Here is a 24,951-nt window from a genome sequence, read left to right as displayed (position 1 = left end):
GAAATTCAATATACAGAACTGAAGATACAGTCAGTGCATTTCCTAATCGCACATTGTTATCGCAACCGTGGGAGAGGCTTTCTGCATTGGACCAGTGGGTGTTTACAAGTATTGTCTTTGAGAATCAGTTGTTAGGATTTCACCGTTCTATTTCGTTAGAATTTTGCCGCTGATATGTAATCGACGAGAAAATTTTGTTGTTCAATTTTATTTCGAAATAATGAATGTTACAGTTATGTACAGGGCGATTTTATTATCTGATAAGTTGAATTTAGAAAAAATTGCGAATACATGTTTAGATATTCTGCAGAGCTTCAGAAAATAAATTTTTGTTTCCCTTTTTCATGAAGTATCATGTGAGAGCAGATTTTGCAGTTGATGCCCATTGGTCCATTTTAGAAGCTATTCCCCTGGTTGCGAGTGTAAGCTTAGGAATTTCTCATGTGGCAAAGTTCGCTTAAATATACGTTCAAACAGTTGTGCTTTAGAAACTATATTAATGTTCCAGAATTAAAGCACCAATTTTTAAAAAACATCTCTGAGAAAGTCTGTAAGGTGTTTTTTAATTAACAGAGTGTTAAGAATTCAATGTATTGTAAATACGTTCTAGATTGACGTACAATTTACAAAATTTGCGATTCTATGCCATACTAAAGAATTAACTTTTAGCTATTAGCAACACTTTCTATAAGCTGTCGACTACAGGGCTGACGCATGAAGAATGGTTGATAACAGAAATAATTTACTAATTTCTGTGTTGTGCAGCTGTAAAAAATTTATGGGGCACATTTAATATTAAGACCTAAAATAGTTACTTCAAATGTTAGTATTCTTGTAGAAACTTATGTGGGACATTTAATATTAACACCTGAAATACTTACTTCAGACGTTATTGTTCTTGTCACCTGTTAACTTTTATTTTTACCTTTATTAATCCCTAAGATATTCTACACAAATCTGTATTATGTGCCTTTGTGGAATTATAAAGCATTGTTTAATCAATAAATATTCTCATTTAAAGTTTTTCTAATAACTTAAATTACTGGGAAGTATTGAGGAGGGGAAAAAACATGCTCTGTCAGAATAGATACATGTTGCTAATCCATGTTGCGTATTATCTTTTGCTATCTTCAGTTCAACGCAGTGCTTATCAACATAATAAAGTGAGTTATTTATAAACAATGTGAACTGAAATATATTTTACATAACACTTTATTAGCATTAATGCAATTAGTACAGTTAAATAAAAAAAAACACTTACAGCGAAGTATTATCTATTATATAACTCGACTGTAAAATTTCTTTTTAACTCTCCTGTCTGTGCTTCCTCTTTTTCATTAAAGGGGGAGGGAACTAATGATAACTGTCGAATTCTGTAGCAATAAGTAACTGTTCTGCAATCATTTATATATTAGTAGTTTAATCATTTATCCTTGGTAAAGAATTTATTAAATTATATTGTAATACTGAGCATTATTATGATTATTTTTTTAAACAATCTGTTTGCATTATTTTCTGCTCACTTAAATTTCAGTAACAGGAATTTTGTACAATTCGAATTCCTTAAAATTCCTGTTTAGTTTGCATACCATACTTAATGTAAGATTAATAAATAAAAAATCGATTTTTTAAAGCAATTGGCACATTTTACTTTGTAAAGTTTAACAGTTTTTGGCACCTGTTAACTTTTATTTTTACCTTTATTAATCCCTAAGATATTCTACACAAATCTGTATTATGTGCCTTTGTGGAATTATAAAGCATTGTTTAATCAATAAATATTCTCATTTAAAGTTTTTCTAATAACTTAAATTACTGAGAAGAGAAAGTCGTCTCCCGAAAGAACCAAAAGGCAAATACATGTGTTAGCGAACCTGTGGCCGTTTTGAATACTTCTTACCAAAATCCCGTTTAACACAGATGCCAGATTTTTGCTCATTGGCCGCAGTCTAAAAAGACAAAACCTTTATAAGAATGTCCCGACATAAAATTGCCTGCATCTTTATGGAAGATTAGGTTCTAACTCATAAAAAGCATCCTTTATATAAGTGACGTGCCTTTATGCAGGGGTATAAGTAGGGTTTTACTGTGGGGGAAAAAAAAAAAAAACTCTGTGTAGATAGAGACAAAGAAATTCTGCTTGCATAGCCGAAGTTTGATGTAAAGCTGTTAACACAGTATAATGAAGGCTGATTTTTACAAATTAGAAAATGATATTTGAAAAGGGTGAGGGCATTTTTGCGGAAAATCATTTATATGATTTTTTTTTTTTTTTTTTTTTTTTTTTTTTTCTTTTTTCCCGCACGGTGGCCGACTTGTATAAAAGTTTTTGGCACATTGTGAAAGTGTCCTCAAACTTAACAACGTTTTGTCTGTTTTTCTGAATACTTTATTGCATAATGTGATAATGAATTCGGAATCTTTTAAAATGAATTTTAATTTTCTTTCTATATCGTTATGTGTCTTAAACGGCATAATTTTTATAGCCGTTTATTTGTTTAAACCGCGTATTTTGAATTATGGCTTCGTCTAATGAGATATGGCTTTGAGTGTAAAAAGTTTCCGCATCCGAAGCATTATAATCTCGATTTATTGAAAAGAAAACGGTTGTTTTATATTACATATAAAGAAACTGTGGTGTAAATGAAAATTCCAGTAAATAAAATGTTGAATTAATTGTTGAACTGTGGCACTTTTTGAATTCTAGAACAATAATTACCAATATTTATCAACTCATAAAAAACACGGCATAGGAAGTTTTGTTACATAAACTGTGAAAATATTAAGTGCTTTAATCAGGAATTTAGAAATAAATAAGTAAAAATAAAAGGTTAGCTCCGTAAGTGCTTTCGCATAGCAGCTTTCGTATGGAAGTGGAACATCGAATTCAGTCTTTTTTTAAGTGTATGAATAACAAGGATACTAAAATTTTTAAAACGATAAAATCATTTCAGAGTCATAAACAGTTTTTAAATCTTACCAAAACTCGTAATTTGTATTTAATTTATAATGCCCTTTCTTTGATCCTGCAAGATTTTCCCTTCAAGAGTAATAGTTTATAATCTGGTTAAAATGTATGTCATCGGTTGATGCTATTATTATAGACAATTAAACTCGGTTTTAAAATTACGAATGATACTTAAATCCTTTAAAATCATCTGGATTTGTTAACACCGATTTTCATTTCATGCCTTTAGAACTAGCATTTGTTGTGAAAGATGATTGTAAACAATCGTACCGGTTTCTTTCTAAATAAACATGCTAATAATTTTCTTTATCTGTCAAAATCAGTCAAGCTTTGCATGTTTTCCGAAACTGCTGCTGTTTGAAAATTTACTTCGACTTCGGGTCATGCGCCATTTTGTCATCACAACTCATCATCGAAAATCGTCACGCTAGGGGACCGTTGTGGCAAAGTTTGTGTTCCACGTGAATGATGACAGTTCCACTTTTCTCCTGTTTTTTGCAACCTTTAATTTTTACTTTTTTTTTCTTTTACGGTCATTTTTCAGTAATTGTTGGATAATATCCGTCTTCTTTCTTTTGTTCGTAAGTGCAGCCACTTATTCCCGCTACATTCGATGTTTGTATGTTTGGAAGCTGTCTGGAGAAATAAGGATAGCATCATGAATAGCAGCAAGACTTCCAGAATCGCCCTGTTTGACCGTCTTCCAGTTTCATTTTGTTACTTATTCGAGTAATATATAATGCATTTTTTGTTTACGCAGGAACTGAAAACCTCCTTTCGAAAACCCTTCAAATTTGACTTGTAATTATTAAAGCTCCTTTTGCCATTTGCACAATGAATTATGTGTGCTATAAAAGTATTAAATATAATTAATAGAACCTTTTTGTTTTATTAATGATATTTTTTTTCAAAGCTAATGCAGTACAATACAGTTTCGGCCGCAAGAAAGGCGAGGAACTTAATTTAAACGTTATCTTTCCGTTTAAAGAAAAAAAAAAAAAAAAAAAAAAAAGGATTTTTAGGTTTTTTTCAGTTGCTGATGTGTTAAGCCACCCAGACGAAAGGCTGGTTAATAACGCTGACTGCTACACCGAAAGGCTCGGACTCGAAATCCTGGAGAAGGGATGGAAGTTTGTATCTTTACAGTGTTTTTGCGGCAAGGGAACACATGGCATCCTGTCTAGAGGTTAATGGTAGGGGAAGAGGTATTGTCCAGCGAAACCCATGGATACCTCATGATTACTTGGGTGCCTAGCTTCAGCTGTATCTGTATTCGTTATCGAAATACATCGATAATATTGCTATAATTGTTCCTGGTAAAGAGTGTTCAGTTATTAAAATGTTACAGACCAAATCAATAAAATAAACTCATAGACATCTGAATTAAGAATAGAACAAAATAAAACCAAAGCTCTGCAAAGAAAAATGAAAGTACCAAACCAATTTTGAACCAGATAATAATGTAGCAATCTTATGTACACAATGTTAAATGTGAATCTATATGATAACATATCAAGATACCATTGAAGCACACTTTTCTAAAGAATGCTATTCCAAGCGAACCGCTGGCGGTGCTAGGGCCGGTATGTGGAATGGATCAAACGTTTATTCTTTGCGGACTCGAGAGATCGTGTGGAACCGGTCGCGGACACTTAGCCGAAAACCACTTAACCGACACCAGTTAGCCGACAGGGACACTTAGCCGACATGGACATTTAGCCGACACGGACACTTAGCCGACAAGGACACTTAGCCGACATGACATTAAGCCGACAATGAGTTTCGTTCATCCCAATGCTTTTAGATTTCTAATACTCTCACATTTCATTACTACTTTGCTCAACACATCACACTACATTCATTCTCGTATAAAGTCGTTTCGCTCCTCCCACTAATAAAATTTCCTTTCCTTGTCAGGAAGTAGAGTTATTCGCCCTACTCCTCCTAACACTGGAACTACTTTTTTTTTTTTTTTTTTTAATCTAGAATGGTATTTACAGGTTAAGCGTCGCATATTTATTAATCTGGAATAGGGCTCCGGTACGGGAATTCGTACCTCGTGGCCTGCGGCCACCTAACAGAAGTAGGTTTAGTTTATGTAATTACGACAAAGCCAGAGGGCTATCTGCCTAATGCGAGGGATACCTTCGTGGAGGACTTTCTAAGGAAAACTGGCTCGTATACATATTACACATGGAGGAAACCACGAAAACACTCATGCAGCCTATTCGTTCGTGGGATTCGAAATTCAGACCGAATTGCAGTGTTCAGTGACTTTACCGCTCGGCCGTTGCTGGGCCTAACAGAAATAGTGGGACCGTTTTACTTAATATAGAGCCGGTCTCTTCCAATAAAAATTGCCTTTTAAGGCTAGAGCTTTATAAATGCATTCAGGAAAATGGGTACCAAAAATTTCCCTATTACCATGTAGCTAAAACAAAAACGAGAAAGAGAAGGAATGAAAGAAGAAAGAAAAAAAAAAAAAAAAAAAAAGATTAAAATTAATGAAAAGTGAAATGAAAATTTATACATTTTTAACAGATATTGAGAATGTTACATTTTATAAGAAAAATATGAAACAATATAACATATTATATTGAAAATTACATATCGCGGGTTTCAAAACAGAGTACCTAATATTATCTAGTTCCATGACTGATCTAGTTAAATCTAGCATCGATAGATGACACCACATTACGGTGATTTTTCAGGATGTCTCGCTTTGCTCCGCTCTGGTTGGTGCCCCTCCTTCTGCAGATTCCTCCGATTTCTCTTCGGAGATTTTCCCACGTCCGGAATTTCATATCAGCAACGTTTTCGATACATGAAGAGTGAAAAATGTAGTTTTTGCAGAAATGTATTGAGTTCTGAATGAAATAAAACCTTAAAGAATATTTTACTTCTAAATTAAACATAATGCATCAGTTTAATGCTATGAACATTAACTTAAGTAAGTATTTTCAGCGAGAGGCGTGGTCAATAAAATGTTACAGAATTTTTATCTCAAGTATGGTGGCATGAACAGCCCATTATAGAGGTCAATAATTTATACCTTTGCTTGTCTTAAAAATTCATTTTTTTAAACTTGTTTCTAATAACAAAATAATATATATTTCGAAACTAACCCTTCACGACCATATGTTCTCATAAAAAGAATAATTCAAGAATAACAATACTTTTATTGCATTATTCAGATTTTTCATGACAGGGAAAGGAAATTTCATTAGTGGGAGGAGCGAAACGATTTTGTAAGGGAAAGAATGTAACATGATGTATTGAGTAAAATGGTAATCAAACGTAAATGTATTAGAAATTTGAAAGCATTTGGAAGAGCGAGATTGGAAAATTAATATCATTAAGTAAACAAGAAAAGTTATTAATGATGTGAAAGTGTTTTCAAAGGAATCGAGTTGATTAAATGAAGAAGCTTTAAGGATAATTTTTGAAGATCCCAAATGTAATTAAGTGACCGCCGTACTTAGCTAAAAAAATTCTTTTTTCCTTTCGAAATTTAATTCACGAGACCTAATTCCTGACGAGAAATTTCAGCGCTTTTTCAATTTGGCCAATATACACCAAACAGCACGATACATATCAAAAAATGCTAAATTATCCCAAATGATTAAAAGCACATATGAGATCTTTAAGAATTGAAAAATGAATTTTACTGATAGGTGGAAAAATAACTTAAATATTGAACTTATGGATAAGTCCAGAAATTTTGTAATTCATAGTAAGTTTAAATAATTATTGGGTACGTGTCAGCTAAACGGCACTGTCGGCTTAGTGTTCTGTTGACTAAATGTCTTGACAGTTAAGTGTCCCATAGCTAAATGTCCTGACAGCTAACTCTCTGTGTCGGCCAAATGTCCTGTCGGCTAAATGTCCCGTCGGCTAACTGTCAGTGTCGGCTAAATGTTCTGTCGGTTAAGTGTTCCGTCGGCTAAGTGTCACGAACCCGTCTGAAGCTGTGTTGGGTGCTGGTGTTTCTAAATAGTTAGTATACGGGGACAATACCTGCTTTACCGTTTGATAAATAAATGGTTTTCCCCTATACTTATGTTTATATCTATTAATGGTACTCATACGTAAGAAAGATGATAACTGTCATTATAAGTAAACTTCTATCTCCATTTCTTTAAATTTTTGTTCATATTTGGATACTCATGTAATATTTCAGTTATTTCATGTCTTTTTGAAAGAAACGTGTCTTTTAATAACGTAATTATAGTCGATTATTCTTAGTCATTAATAACTGATTATTCATCAAAATATTTGCTTTGGAAAATAAATTTTCCTCCAGAAATGGTCCATTAAAATTTTTTCAGGTGATTTACATTATCTATTTTCCAGGTATGAAATGCAACGCCGAAGAGAAATAAGAGATTCTTTCTGTAAGAGAAGGATTGATATGCGTATCGAGCCATAATTTCTAACTTTTTTTTTGTTTGTTTTTATTTTTAGATGTACTGATGAAAGATGCTTAATTGATCTTTATGGAAATTTAATCTAAATGATGGATTTTGAAAATTTTTATTATGAATGTCTATAAAATATTAATTCCAATATTACCGCTTTAATTTATCAGTATGTATGGATATATTGTCTAAATTGTTTAAAATTATTAAAACATTTCTTAATACACTTTTCGTGTAATCTGTCTGATCTTTTCTGAATAAAAAGTTAAGTTTACTAATAAAAATCTTACGAAGTTATAAAATTTATTTTTCGTGTTATTGTTGATTATTTTTGGCTTGATATTACAAGTAAACGTATGTTTGTCTGTCTTAGCAATGTGTTGTTACTTAATTTGGCTCTTGGTCTTCTCTTACAGAACAGTTAACGCATAACCATAATCTGGCCGGTTCTAGGAAAATTGAAACTATGGGGGAAATGTTTCTGCAAGCCCTTTTTACAAACAGTTGACGCAATCTTCCAAAAAGCTGCCGGTCGCTTCTATCCGATTATCAAAATTTTAAGGGGGAGGCATGATTGAAGATGGAGAAAAAAATAACGATGGGTACGTAATCGAGGGGATGAAAATAGCAGTAAGAAAAAAGCTTTATTACGTGCCCCAAGACTTTTGGCCTATGAGGCCGCAGTTAATGGTTGGTGAGTCCGGTTGTAGAAACCTGTCTGACTGGCAGAAAAACCCGTTGCAGCGGTCGGGCGTGGTCACCCTTGGCTTAATTGCGATAGCGCGCAATTTTAGGGGGTTGGTCCCATATAAGCGAAGTTTTACTGTGCAGGGTCCCCTCAAGAATCTTGGTTTACAACAGTGTAGCTTTTTCCCATTTGTTATGCTCATTTTGGATAATGTGATTATTTCTTACTGAGACAATTTCTGCAGACTTAGCTATACATATCGCTTAGGAGAAAATAAGCACAGCTTATTAAATTCACCGAGTGAGTCCAGAGTTGAAATAATCATAGATATATTACTTACAAAAATGGAAGAAGAGACTTCAAATGATAGCTTCCGTTTCAGCTTTCGAAGTACTTTTTTCCCCCTCTGTTGCAAGTTAACATATTTAAGAAACTTTTACTTGAATTATTGGTGCATTTCTTCCTTACAGAAAACAATATTTTTTAATCAACAATGGACTGAAATTTTCAGTTTTCTTAAAAATAGGTATACTTGAGTATTAAAAAATAATGGAAAGTTACAGTTACGTGTTTCTTGACTTAACAATGATTTATGATGACTTCCATGACTTACAATTTAACAAGCAATTTAAAAAATAAATAAGGATCACCGCTACTTTTGATTTTTAGCTATGCCTTGAAGATATACCTGTAAACAATATTTATTTTGCTTAGTCTTGCAAATGCGCATAAAAATTACGAACATAACTTAAATAAGTATAAATTGTTAAAAAAGGATTCTGTTTTTAAAATTAAAAAAGTCAGAGACATATAATCGCACTAATAAAAATGCTAACTAAAACTTAAAAAAATTATAGCCCTAATAGTAGATATTTTCATTACTCACTTACGTCATTACTAATAGAATTTTATCGACATATGTATCAGAAAAATTACACTTATCGTTCTGTTTTATCTACATATTGAGCAAAATTTCCTTTTTTGGGAATCTAATAACAAAAAACTAAGTCATTCACATTCACGCTTTTCGTTAGTTATTTGAACTCGCATTTAAACGTCCCTGAGCTATGTTTTATTTACACGAATTTAAATCTATATAATGTATAAGTTTCATTTCATATAACTTGTATGTACATCAGGTGAAAAGTCATCATCCCTTATGTAACTTGTATGTAAGGTACTTTCTCTCGCCTTTTGCCGTGTGTCCTGGTGGTGTACTGGCAAGCATATCCTGCTAGCGATCGGAAGGCCCGGAGTCCCGGCGAAGGCATTCACATTTTTCAGGTTTGGTGCTCCGAAATAAAATACTGCAGTCTCTACAAATTTATATATAATAATAATAAAATACTAGATTAGTACAATTTGTTTCAATATGTAATAAAATATTGTAAGTACGTAGAATTAGAAGAATGAGATCAGATTTTCCTACAGTGTATGCTAAACAAAAATCTGACTTCAAATTATTGCAGAAATTGTGTTAGTACTGTGTTTTAAAATAATACACAATTCGTTTGTTGCAAATAATAAAATATTATACCATTAATAAGGTTGGCTTTTAAGAAAGTAAAACTTGCCATGTTTAGAAAAACACTTATTTCCCTTGGTAAAACAAAAAGTGTGAAAATGTTTAGTTATTTTTCAGTTTTTGAAAAAAGATATAACATTAAATGTTACCATATTTCAAAACTTTAACAATTATTTTCTGAATATTGTTTGCTTAGGCATCAAGTATGCTTATTAATTAAGTATCCCCAGTCTTCTCTAAATTCGTAGTTATCTTAGTTAGTTTTAGATTACCTTGCGAACAGAGAAATGCGAACTGTTACTTTTGAAAATAGCAAAATTGCCGAATTTAATTATGAAATATGTGAAGCAAGGAAAGCATAAATAAATAAAGAATGAATATATATAGTGATAAAAGAATAAATAATACTCACGAAATGTGTGAAGGATTTTCCAGGTGAAAGTGTTGATTTATCTACTTATTTATATATAATATTAGTTAACACCTTAAGTTACTGCACCAGTATAGGTCGAAATGAGTCATATTAGCGGTAGGAATACATATCCAAATTTTAAAAACGTTTAAGCTAGAAAAGCGAAAATTTGCTTAAAAGTTTTGAACTTCACAGCTAGATATAGTAACGGAAACCACACTGGTCAAAATTATTAGTTAAACCTTTAAAGCATTTTGTTATAATTTTTTTTTTTTCACTAAAGCTATTAAGAGAAGAATGTTCTTTTGATTTTGAACTACCGGATTCTTCAGTTCTGTGAAGCACTGACTTAATACCCATGAGCAGTCGCAGTAATTGAGTTGAGCTATTTGATCCTTTCGCAATAATTCTACGATCCCTATGGCCCATGGTGACAGGGTCAGAAAAAAAGTGCTTACCTGAAAAACATTTTAGAGATAGGTATAAAACAGTCTCCTCCTGATTAGGCCTCGTCCCTGGAGAACGATGAACTTGCTGATTGAAAAAAAGTCGTGACCAATGTGTTCTGCTCACGGCTGTGTCATAATGGGAAGAAAAAAAGGGAAATGATGGCCTTTCTCTTTTTTTCCCCCATTTATAGATATATATATTTACGCACTTTTGATACAATTTGAGCAGATACACGTGCTTTGAAAAGTCTACAGGAATTCTACCTCCCCTTCCCAATTATATAATATTTAGTGTCGTGTAGTTTGCTGCATATTTCATAACGGTGAATTTCCATTATTTTATACTTTCGTGTCAAGCGATTTTTACCAGCTGATTTTAGATGCGATGTTGGTAATTTAATGCTTTTCAGTGCCCTTCGATAAAATTTTAGTGCGTGCATATATTAGAATCTGTCAATTTTCTAGTTTTTTTCAACATGTTTCCATTTCTTAAATGACAAGTTTACGAACCATGGTCTCGAAACAGTGCAACTGAGAATTTTTCCATTTGTGCTTTTTAGTTACATGCAGGGGAACCGCTTCTTAATGATGCCATGTCGTAGAGGTGTCTGCATGTTAATGCAAGTTAGTCACTGTTCGAAAAGCCAGAAAACATTCATTTCGGAGCGCAGTTACGAATGCCTCTTCATGCAGTATATAAAAATGTATAGCACAGTTCTATTTCTTTGAAATACGTCATATGTGATGGAATATATACCACAGAGGTAGGTTAAAATCTGATGAGTGCCGCCTAGGGAAATTATCCATCCGCATAATGTTTGGAAAATTCATAACTCGCATCGGAGTGCATTTCCATTTTGTACTTGTTTTTTTTAACTAAGAGTGGATTGCGAACTCTTATATTACTGCAATCAGTTTTAAAACAGCCTCTCTGCGTAAACTAAAAGTTTAACGTATTAAATTAATTTTCAGGGGCATACAAAAATCTGTATCGATTATTATGTTCATTGTCTGTAATGATTAAGAACTGTTTATTGTGCAGTAAGATAAGGGAATATGAAGTGAGAATTTGAACTTGAATCCAAAATATCAGTGTTTTGAAGTTTGAATTTCAAGAATTAACAAAAGAAGTAGCTCTTTAAGGCGAAAATAGGTATTCCCCTTAAAGAGCTACTTCCCTTCCTCTATACCTTTTAGAGGGGCAAATTTTTTGTGGATTTTTGGATCATAATTAAAAAAAAATTATTAAGCTTGCTTGAAGATTTTATTCCACTCATGTTCGTATATGCGTATATTTTAATGTGTTCTTCTAAAGCAGGATTTTTGCTAAAAGAACTCGATATTAAAACACCGTATTTTTAGTTATCTATATTATCTTCTTTTCATGCAAAATTATTCCTAGAAGACCTCAATACTAAAACACTATTTTTAATCATCTCATTTTCTAAAGTTTTATGTTAAGTTTTGTTAAGCTTGTTAAATTTATTTAATTTTTTTTAATTATCACAAACTACAATCTAAGGAGAGATACTTTTTATATCACTTATCTTACACTGAATGAAGACAGCGGAGTTATACGATTATTGAACATATTATCAGCTGCAGTACAACATTGCTATCAACTTATTTAGAGACTTAATGGTAAATTCGGAATACAGTACGTCTGCCTATCAAAAGCAACCATCCAATGAATGCACGCATTTCTAATTGGTCAGTTAAGCTGCACTTTAGTACCTTGTAACAATGCTGAGTAGATCTTACTCTCTATCTGAATTAGTTACGTCAGTGTGAGTAGAATAAAAGTGAAAACAAAATCCATGATCTCTAAATAATCTCATCTTTGAAATATTCGTTAATTCTACACGGTTGTGGCAGATACATGCCGAGCCATTCAAATACCATGTCATACATGGGCGGTAATGTTGAACACTTTCTGAATCGCAAATGCAAAGAAAATATGTGCCTTTGCTTTAAGTTTTCAAGAATGGATTTTTCTTTTGTCCAGAGATTCCACTTTCTTTTTTTCAACGTAGGCTTCCATTCCTAACGGATTAAGCTTCATGGTGGTTATAGAAGAATGGAACATGTTAAGGCTCTGAGAGAATTTTATTGTTTGACTGCTGTCAGTCATACAGATGGATTAGAATTGCAGGTTTAAAGGAACACGTGGCTGGAGTAAATGGAGGATTACTGTAGCTTGCTCTGAGACCAAATAGGCGGAACTACGTTGGGTTTGTGTCACACCCATTTTGATTGTTTGCATTAAGCAAACGACTGCTTTTAAAGGCACCAGCTGAACTAAAAATGATTGCTGTATTTCAAAATGTATTTATTGTTTTATCATTTCTAACTGCAGCAGAAAATAGCTTTTTTATATTTATTTATTATTCCTTTGTTTACTTTGCTTTAGTTAAATATTTTGCAGTTTGAATACTCATTAGTTTGGTGATTAGTGTTTCTGTGGTCTGGTGAAGTGTCAATAAAATTTTCATCGAAAACATTTAGGGGAGTAAAAGAAATTCCTTTTAAAATAAAAATGATATTTCTATAAAACAAGAAGGGACGAACTACAGTTCTCTAACTTGGAGATCTAGTTTTACATAGATCATTCTGTTCATATATTTTCATCAGTTATCTTTGGTTTAAGTATGAAATATATAGAAATATATGTAAAAATGATTATTTCAATTTTGTGAAAGAACGCGAAGAAAACTTTAAACGTAACTAATTTAAAACGTAATTAATATTTTGTATATTTATTTACAGTAAGAACATTAAAACATGTGGATTTAACGTAAATGAATAAATTAAATGTGTACTTATAATTATAAATAAAGGTCGTATGTCTCTAATCTGGCACTCTGGTTGTCTGTCAATTCTCATGATCTGGCACACTTTGAAATTGTCGCTATTAATTTGTGAATCTGCCACAAAAACAGCGGTATTCAGAAATAAATCGGCTTACATTCGTGTTTCAGGTTTTTGTTTTCAAGTTATGTTAATTTATTATATTAAGCTTTTAAGTTCTTCAGAATTAAGCTTCAGAATGTCAGCCAAGAGATGAAAATAAAATAGTGCAAATACCAATGAACACATGCAATAGTAATTATTTTTCCTGCTCTTAAAAACATGGAATTATTAAAAAAACTAATAAAAGAAATACTTTGAGTACTATACGACCAGATTATTATTTATATATGAGTCAAGAAAATTTTCAACTTTTATTTTGCTTGAAATTGAAAGCTTGAAGAGTTTAAAATTCTGCAATTCTATTTAAAAGCATTAATGAATGTATTTTTACTTGCTTTAATCGTTATTCTACTTTTGATGTTAAAGCGATACATATATATGCATGAAATGAGCTGTCAAACTTGGAAGATGGATATTTATTTATATGTTGACTTTTTTCGTTATTTTCTGTCGTTCTTCAAATGCTTAAGACCCCAGAATACCAAATTAAGATGTGCTGCCCGTATTATATAAATAATATTATATACATTTATTGTTTTAATATAGTTTAATATAAAACGTGTTATCTGTTTATTTAGTTTTCAAACTTTAAATTATCTTAATTTTTAATGTTTTTAGTTTTTAGCTTGCTATTTATCAAAATTTTATTGTAATTAATATTACATTAATATTTTTCTATCATATGGTTTATTAAATAAACTGGTGATAAAAATTTTAATTTCAATATCAATAAATTGTTACCACTAAATTTTTAATAATCATGTACTAATAATTAAAAATTTATTTAGGACCATTTTGAAAAATACGGCGGGGTAATAATATATAGTTGTTTTTCTTTTCAATAGAACACTCTCGCTGAGCTTTTTAAGTTTACTACAAACCGAGATTTAAAAATCAGTTTTAAGAAACAATCGATTCCAACAGCTATTTTATTGAAACTCGTAAGTCTAATCTGGTGATATATCAGTTAGTAATAATAAGCTTTTAAAGGCTGGGAAACAGATGTGATGTGAAAGTATACTTTTTTGAAGAAGCGTGTATCCGTTTATTTATGCGCAACGCAGACTTCAGAAATTGTGTTTAAAAACGTTGTTAACACAGGATGTTGTCAACTTTCATAATGGTTTCCCATGAAATGGTATACTCTAATTACATCCTATCGTAGGATGTCTCATTATCCACCAAACAAAGTGTCAAAAATTGTCTTGGAAGGACCATTTGTGATGAATGAAAGTTTTCCCCATTGATACCTATCTTCTAAGATGTCGCGCTTTGTCAACAAAGGAAAATAGCCGCTGGAGGAAGTGCGACAGCATGAAACCGTGAGGCGTTGCCATCCGCTTCTCGTATATTAATTCCACCGTGACACTGACTTTTATTCTCCTTTCTTTTTCTGTCTTCTAGCTGCATTTTTCCTGGTTGTGACGGAACTCTGCCTGTGTGATGTTTATAAATCTGAATTTTAGAATAAAAACAAGCCAGGCAAATATATGAAATACTTATCTCATCTATTTTTATGTATGTTCTAAGTCGTAAAAAAATTTGATTTGTTCTCCCTATTTTCCAGGAAAAAATGTGCGTTAATTTCGTGCGAAGCCATAAAAAAAAATTTGAGAAATTTGAAAAATGAATTGAGTGACAAATGCTTATGAAGTTATTCGTCTGATTTTTTTATACAGATATATTTCTATAAGCAATAATCAGCGACACAATGTTTTTATACTCCTACGTTAGATTGCATGAAATATAATGAAAGTTATTTCGTAGCATTACTTATTATTATTCGTCATAATTCTTTCAATTTCTTGCATAATATTTTTTTTAGATTTCAGGGGGGGGGAGGAACGTAGAAATAAATTAGTTCCACTTCATGCAGTTTGAATAAAAGCATACCACTCTAATATAGTACCTTTACGCAGTCTTACTCTCCTTTCCATATTTTAACTGCGAATAATTTGAGAACTGCACTTGCAGAGTATTAAAATAAATATTATTTCAATTTTAAATTATCGAAAAGGAAAAGAATTCCACAGCAGTCCTAGTGGTAGGTCATAATTTAGGATCCTCCACCATTATATGGGTCATGACGAAGACCAAAACAACGTGGTCAGCCGAATCGGGTCGACTGATATGCAGCATCTGATATAGATTTCAAAATTGCGCCCACTAAATGTTTTATAAATCACTTTCACATTAGTATTTAATTAATGACATCTGAATTTGTGGCTCCTTTTATTATTTACTTGAGACGATATTCCATGCTACCCGTCTTTAGCACGGCTTTTATGGTCAGCACTGAGCCTATCGTTTTTGCCTACTGTTTTCTAACTCATCCAGATCGCCATAACTAGAATGAGTATCGAAACTTGTGTAAAGTTTTTTAAATATCAAAGTCAATATTTCTATAGACCAGTGTACTAGACAATATCATCGGAGCAGGTTGGTTTAACCTTTATCTAGCTAATGATTAAATCATTTTACGATTTAGCTACTGTAAAATAATTAATTACAATTTATTGATTGGTCGAAATTCTGATTTCCCTAAATCGTAAAACTTTTTGACGATTTTTTATTTATTTAGTTATTTATTTTTATTTTCGAAGTTTTTTTCTTTCCCTCTTTTTGTATTTAACATTACAAGTGATCCCGTCTCCAATAGAAACTTTTTCGCAAATACGCGACCATGGTTGGTTTTTGGCAATCTTGTTTTACCATCGAATTACAAGGGGGGGGGGAAAGAGTCCTGTGAATTGGTGCATGACGTATGGTTGAAATCTTTTCCATATGTTGCCAACTTTTTTTTTTTTTTTTTTCATTATGATCTCTGCTTTTTGTCACCAGACTATCTATTTTCACTGTGGTACGTCGAGTTAACTTGCTGAGTGACAAGCGACCTTGGCAAAATGGTGGAAAAAATCCCATAATCTTTCAAAATAATCACCCTTCCATTTCTAGCGTGCAAAAATTTTAGTCATTTAAAAGCGACCCATGTCTCGAGTCCGCTCATTCCTTTTCCATGCATCAATTAATTTCATGCGTCGCAGTTCTTCCGCTTGTTCTTAACTAATGCATCCGTGTTTCTGAGAATTTGACAAAAATGCTTTAGATAGAAGGATATCATTAAGAATGTTTATTTGCTTTTTATTCACAACGGTATAGCTTGCATGATGAGCAACTCTGCTTCTAACTTCGTAATGAATTTTTCTGAAAATGTCAGTTTGGGACAGAGGTTAAGTATGATTATGGTGATGATGTATTTGACACGCATGTGATTATGTAGCAGTAACGGAAGACGAAAAGCATTACTTTGTATTACCAAAGATGTTTTCCTCTTTGCGCAATTTGTTATGAATAATTAAAACTGCAGAATTTTTATTTTGTAACATTTTCTAATGAATATTATTAAAAAAGTTCTGAAAGCATTGCACATGAGTATATTAGATACCTGTTCCTGCACTTATCGTTATACGTGAATGAAGTTGCTAATCTTTTGCAGACTTTAGAATATACATTATAACATCAGACCTTGATTACCGCCGGGGCCTACACGGCCTAGGTTTAGGACCTAAATTGTCCGAGCCCTCAGAATCATGCTGTAACTCTATTAAATTTAATAGTTTGTATACTGTGTGAAAATAAAAAACAACCAATCGTATTTTCTCCTTCCGCTGTTTTGTTTATTTAACTTCCGTTTTTAAGCAGGAATGCAAAATCGATATGAGAACCGATATATGGGAATTCCTAATTGATATAATAAGAACTGATATATCGATAGTCATAACTGACGTAATAAGAACAAAAGTCTATTCAAATTCAAAGGCACACAGTGCAGATTACAAAACATTCGGTTTTTGTTTCTTAATTCCTAATATTTCCTTCTAGGAAATAGTAAAAAGTTCTCTTGCCTTTGAAGAATTTGTTGAAAACTATGCAGTTTCTTCCTCTTTTATCTGAAAAATCAGGTCATGTTTGGCAAGATCCGTCGGAAGTCTGTCGCCTAGCCTAATTCAATTCCGGACACTTACTTGCAACTTGTTGCTACAAGTGCTAGGAACAACCTGTTCATTTCTTACCACAAACTGACCGATTTTACTACATTCCTGAAACGAGTCGCTGAAGAAATATAAAGCAGATTTTACTTCACTTGGAATTTCGAAAGTTCTTAAAAAATTATAATGTCTGCCAGTCGGTTTTGAATTTAAAATTAAGAAATGTAAAATAAAACTAATATTAAATAAATAAATAAACATTGCAATCTATATGTGTTGTATAAAAAGCTCTTAACTTACTTCCTTTTTTAATCAATAATACTATTTTTTCCTGGATTAAATTCATGGTGACTTGACTGCAGGACGTTTTAGTTGTCTTTCCATTTATAACGTATATCAGAATTAACTTCTTCAGAAAGTCCATCTTGAAGGCATTCGTTTGCAGGCATTGACAGCAAACGTATTTTACCGTAAGCAAACAATTAATTTGATAGATTGCTATGATTAACCTTATCCCGTGGGCTCGAAAACAGTTGTGTACCTTCACTGGGGGCTCTTGGCTCAGCGGTTATGGAAAGGGGGGGGGGAATTATCGAATCGAGTCTTGACGACTAGGTGATTAATGCTCTTTTGTCGGGCAAGCAGGGAAACAGTTGGATTTCCTTTCAGTCCAGTTCCAATGCTCTAGGAAGGCCCACCAGCGGACAAGCGGTAAAGTCGCTGAACACTGGTAGTTCGGTCCGAGGTTCGAATCCCGCGAACGGGCTGGCTGCATGGGTGTTTTCGTGGATTTCCCCATGTGTAACGTGTATACGAGTCAGTTTCCTTAGAAAGTCCTCCACGAAGGCATCCCTTCCCTTAGGCAGGTAGCTCTAGTGTGCTTTGCCATAATTAAATACCCCACATCCAATCCTCTAGGCGTTAAGAATGCGGGATGCACTCTAATCACTTTCACACTGCAGGTAGATGAATGCAGTTTTCCCATGGAGGTAGGAAAGGGAGGAGGGGCCAACCCGCGCTAAAAGTGAAGCACTGCTTTGAAGCTTGGGTCACCAGATGGGGTGTTCTTTGTTTACATTCAGAAGCTCGCTTGACAAGATTCTGATAGTATTTCGACATACGACAGTTCCATAGAAATCGAAAAAGGGACACTTTCGCATGAAAGAAACATTCATTAGTGTGATGGATAATGGCAATTTGTATAGTTTAGTGACATTTACGCAAAAATCACATCTTGGTTTTTTTTCGATAACTAACAACAGCGATTTTGATTATGAATTTGTTTTATAAAATTATGAGCTGTTGCACTACAAAAATATAGATTTTAAGAAAAATGTTATGCTTAAAGAATGAAAAATACCTTACGGTACATTTAAAATTGTATACGTCTTTCGATACCCTTGATAGAGTATTCGCTACTTTTATTTTCCAAACGTCAAAATGTTTTAAATAAAACAAATTTTTTTTATCACATCCATATATTATTGTAACATGTACCTTTTAAAATTTCTTAGAGGAGAGGCTTTACTGCAGCTCATTTTAAACCCATCGTTTTAATTTTATATATCTGAAAAATAATCACTTTGGGCTTACACGTTTTATAAATATAAAATTATGTATGTTAAAATATTTGTAATTAGACACATAGGTCAGATTAAGTTTTTATTAAATAGAGTAACGCATGCAAGGGCTATCTGCCTAAAGAGAGAGATGCCATCGTGGAGGAATTTTGAAGAAAAACTGACGTTTGAGTGGGTATTAAAAATAATACTTACAATTTTGATTCAAATTATATTCATATATATTTTTTATGTAAAAATTTTGGGTGTATGCTAAATTAGTGTAAATTACTTTACACGAAAAATATACTGAATGCACAGAAATTAAAGATTTGCACATGCCGGAAATGAAAAATCGGAAATATGTATGGGTATTTATGCATGTGCTTGCAAAAAGCATGTATCTGCCTTTGACAAAATACTTAAATATTAATTAAATTATTTATAAATGTATTTGAAATGAAGAATTTATTCACTTATAAACAACTGTGAAAGTACTGTGAAGAAATCTAATTATTAAATGTATCTAATTTATAATGATTATAAATGTTATCTAAATATATAATGACCTTAATATTGAATTGTAAACATAAATTGAAACCCTGTTGACAAATACGTTATAAAACTATTTAAGCAAGAATTCTTCGTATTGGAAAGCAATCTGTTAAAAGGTATTGTAAAGCAAATGCTATGAGATGCGCACTTAAGAACGTAATAAAGAGTTTTGGAATATGTACTGTTGAAAATGAAGAGTAATAAAAAAAAATTGATAAGTATAATTAAAAGAATTATTCCCCTTACATTTTATAATAACTCAGTTACAAGTTTTAAATAAGACTAAAAAAAAAAAAAAAAAAAACTTATTTGATTCCCCTTCAGAAATGTTCAGAGAAAGTCAAGTACTATTTAATACCTATTTAATTATTACGAATTAGCGAAATACTTATTTAAAGTATTTCGCTAATTCCTAATAATTCTCTAATTTAAAATGAACCGAATAGAGCATTAATTATAAATTGACTTACATTTTTCGATTTAAAACATGCCTCAGAAGCCAAAAAATCATTTCATATTTAAGAAAGTATTTTAGGAAGAAGCTCTATAAATAGAAAAGAAATAATGCATAATTTTAATATTAATAATACAATAAACTTTGATCTTAATTTTTGTACCTTAACCGAATAAAATCGAATTACCTTAATTTAATTAACGAAAACTTGAGAAAATATTTCATTCAAATTAAACGATTCTGAGAAAACTGTCTTATGAAAAGTATAGCATTTAATTCCGTTCAGAATGAAATGTTGTTTAAAAATATGTTGTTTTCACATACTTAGGATTCTGAAGTGTTGTAGAAAAAGAAAATATATACATTTATATGTATATTTACGACGCAATTACAAAATATTTACATCCGAACGCGTCAAATCCCATAGAACTCAATGGTAAATGACCCAATGTTTTGGTCAACACGTAGGGATCGCCGGTTCTTCAGAGCAGGGTACGGAAGAAACTTGTTTAGGGCGACTCCATCTTACTTCCTACCTCCATGAGTTTTCCCAAGGGGAAAAAATCAATTCTTCAGATGAAATGTATGCTACAACTAGAAAATTTTGTTCTAAAAAGTGTTCCATTTTATGATTAAAATAGTTTTTTAAACTTGCACGTAGATTATGTACTAAAAAATAAGCGAAGCAATCGAAGTACCAGAGTTGATCTGCCTTTACATATTAGATGTTTAATTTTTTTTAAAACGCTTGATAGTTTTTGGTTCAAGAAAATGCAAACCCTGGAGCTTTAGAAAATAAAATCCTTGTTGAGTTTTAATGTATTCAGTAACAAAAATTTAGTTTTTTCACTTAGCGGTATAAGATATTACTTTGTTGATAGATATTACTTTGTATGATAGTTATACTGTTACACCATTTTTTCTTTGAATGCGAAATTGCATATACAGGAACGCATTGATATTTCAGAAAGTTAAACGTCTTTGCCGAATAAGAGAAATATGTTTTCAATTTTTTATGATCTACATTTTCAGAATGCTAAAATCACCTTTGAGATATCAAACTGTTATGCGAAATTTTCAGATCTCAAGCTATTTGCAGTTGCTTTCTTTGGGAGTAATGAAGCTGGGAATGAGAATTCGTACTGAGTTTGATGAATATTAATGAAGATTCGCACTGAGAATTAAATTTAGGGAACTAAAAAAGTGGTACACATCGGAATTCCTGTATACATGCTTAGTATTCCAATATCTTATTTCATTCCCTGCAAAACACAATTATCATGTAAAATTAATTACTTTCTGAACACGACTAGCAACTGAGTGGTTAAGGCCGCTGAATGTTGTTAGTTCGACGTCAGGCGATCGAGCTGGCCGCATGGTAGGTTTTCGTTGTTGCCCCCATGTGAAATGTGAATACGAGCCAATTCCTTTAAAAGATCTCCACGAAGGCATCTTTTTCTTTAGGTAGGCAGCCTTCGTGTGCTTTCCCATATTCAATTAACATAAACGGTGTCTAAATTCTGAACGAATTGATATTGATATGACATTATAGACGCAAACATATAACAACGGATAAATTAATAAGTTTTCAAACTTTTTTTAAATTTTGAATTAGAAAATGTTCCATGATAATTGCTTTAGTAAAAAATTTGTATTTCTTTTGTCGCACAATTAAAATTCATTTTGTCATCAAAATTATTCATAAAAGGAAGGGTTTCTAAACATAGTTATAAAACGCTCATAAGTTTATCTTTCTTATTTCGATGGCGATAAATTGTTAGAAATTAGTGAATCTTTTTCGTGATCTTGACTTCTGTAGTAAGTTATTGTAAAGGATAATGGTTATCTTTAGTCTATATAATTTAAAGGCATTCTCTAACTTTATTTCAAGAAGAACATCTGATTTTAAAATTATGCCTTATTAACTATATTCCACATTTGCCCATATGAACATTCTGGGAATATAATGTTCTGTTAACAAAAGTGTGCATTGAAGAAACTCTAATAATTAAACAGTTTGAATCTTAAAACATACAATAGATCTGTATTGAATTTTGTATCAAAACTTAACCTTCTTATAATATAGTAGATTAATATCTTGCATGCAAGTAAGAAGAAGTGTTCCTATTATTTTATATGATACGTTAAAGAAGGAAGTGAATAATAGGCACCGACTTTCAGTATACGTGTGCGAGAATTAAATAATGGTTTTAAAGGTAACAGTAGCTTAAAGAAACTCTTATTCCTTAACAGTTGCTGACCCAGCAGGATATGTTTTATTTCTTTCCTTATTACACAAAGAGCCTAGAACAAATTACGAAGACCGAGCCGCCATTTTATAAAAGCGTGCCTTATTAGGCTAAATCGGGCCAAACGCAATCGGTAGCAAAGGATCTTATTGGCTCAAACTCCGTCACGTGATATGCCGTGGTGCAAATTCTAAACGAAAACAATCGCTTCGTCTGATTATGACGCTGTCCGATAGCATCGCTTTTTCCACAGTCCAGTGAGTCTCTTACAATAGGTACTGCCCCTTGCAATTAGACCTTTGTGTTCCTTAGTTACTAAAGGAGTTACTAAGGGGGTGCTATTGTCCTTGAGGCTAAATTGCACCCAAAACGATAGTTCTCGAGGTTAACAAACATATTCCGAAGTCTTTAGACATATTTCATGTATAAGAAGGTGTTCACATGCTGTTCTAGGCAGTTTCTAATGCATGCTACGTATGCTACAGAGAACAGGATTGAAATTACAGTACACTGATTGGCAACAGTTGTTTGAAGCATATTATCGAGCATATTATCATTTACAACGAGCAAACGAAACGCAAATAAGTCCTATTTTGTAGCAGAATCGTTGAGTTATTTTTAAGAGTGCTTTGTTAAGCGGAAATTAAAGCAGTTTTTTGTATATAAAAATTTAGCTTAATTTTGACTTAAAATTTAACTAATTTCATATTTTCAATTCTGAATTCTGTCAATTCAATTTCATATTTTTCAATTCTGATTTCTGTTTTAAACATTTCACCTGTTTACATGCGATCTAAAATGTTCTGGAGTAAATGAACGCCAATTTTTGGCTTCCTTCCCATCCGTTGGTGAAAGGTAACAGTGCTAATTCAGTTCTTTTTTTTATCTTTAATGCACGTTTGTCTGCAACTAAAATAATTGTTCATATATTAAATCCTAATCCCGAGGGGACACCCAAGCCGCAGGTGGAACAGCAGCAATGTCTTATGAAGACAGAATCTAGCTATTATTGTATTCTTCATGGCATGAGTCATCCGTTCCGAAATGAATCACGGATTAGCGCGCAATAAATTGGTGTCATAATGAAGCATTGTTATTTCTGCTATAACTTCTTGTTAAAAGAATGAGGTTCTTTTTTAAACACTAGGTCTTCGTGCATTTTAAAACCGTTTTCATCCAGAGATGCTTGTAACTGTTGTAACAAATGATAAATCTTGAGGTAATTATGGCGCATTAAAGGAAGTTATGTCTGTTTTTTATGTTTGAAATTAGCAGTGTCTTAACAGCATTTTTATTAAAATATAACTGTAGTCTTCCACAGAATGGGAAAAGCGTTCTTAGTTTCAATAGGTAATCAAAGCCGAAGAAATATGATATTTTCTTTCAATACCTTTAATCGTTTAGAATTCAGAAATTTAGAAGTCAAAAAGGATATTTTTTCCCCCAATGGCAGATTGTGAACAGTTGCAGTTGTAACAGAGTCCATTATTCTAAACTAAGGCTAAGGGACGGACAGTTACAGCCACGACTTTCCCCGAGATTCGAACCTAGGTCGAATCCAGGAAGTTAATTTGCTTAGAAAAGTTGTAGAATTATCAACAATTTAAAAGTTTTTCAAGTGGTACTAAACCTAACGAAGCTGCTATTTGTTTATATTTGAAACTCTTAGTAGAATAGTGAATTAAGTGAGTTTGTGCATCAACTTTAGTGTCTTTTTGCCGAGTGGGATGAAAAGCAAATTTTCAGTTTTGTGCGCCGAAAAATCTGTCTACTTACATGCTAGCCGAATTGCTTGTTTCTGCGTAGAAACTCTAATTTTTTCTTGTAAAGATTGCTTTTTTTTTTTTTAACTGTTTTGAACTGTATTTAGTGTTTCATGTTTTCCTGTATGTTGCAATTTTTAATAAAGCTGTTTTGAGTTTTTATGCATTTTTGCCGTGCCGCGAAGAGAGAACTGAATTAATTGAATGAGAAATATAATCTGTGAAATTCGACGATATAAGTTTAAATGAAGTGCAGCAAAATACGTGTATAATTTAATAGGCCGTACAAGGAAGCTATGTGATCAGATATTTTTTTTAAATTGATTTGCTTCTGCGGGTCTTTTATTTTTTGTTCGTAAATTGGCAACATATTCCATGCAGTGCGCTATCGTTCTTTAAATAGTAGATTTTTACATTTTTTGAGAATAATATTTCATAAAAAAAGCTGACATGTTTAAGTAACAAATGCAATTGAATTAGGTGGAAATTTGCTTTTACTGTCGTTATTGTTTATCCATTAAAACATTTTTAAAATTTTGTTGATCCACAGAATAAGAAACCGCTTTTTAGTTTCATTAAGATAATTAGTCCAGGAATGCCTAATACTTTCTCAGTTTTTAAAATTATTTAACATTAAATATCGCCTTAGATGAAAGAATGGGAAGAATAAATTTTTTTCAATTATGTTTTAATATAAATACTGCAAAGCCATTTTCTTGTATTCGTAAATTTGGTGAGTTTTTGAATGTTAATTATAAGTATGAAATCTTGATCCCTTATTTAAAATTAGATTTTGATGCTTTATTAAAGATTTCAGATTTGGCTTATTCAGATTTGACTTGCAAGCCATTTGAATGATACTTTTTATTTAAAGTCTTGCAAAAAGAATGCATCTTAACAAGAAAATAAGATAAAATTTTAAAACGTATTTTTGTTTTCATGTTTTATTAAG

The sequence above is a fragment of the Stegodyphus dumicola genome, chromosome 10, assembly GCF_044657685.1.
Source record: "Stegodyphus dumicola isolate Sdum_Otavi_A_Nest chromosome 10, ASM4465768v1".
Classification (NCBI taxonomy): domain Eukaryota; kingdom Metazoa; phylum Arthropoda; class Arachnida; order Araneae; family Eresidae; genus Stegodyphus; species Stegodyphus dumicola.
Note: the sequence above shows the minus strand (reverse complement) of the source record.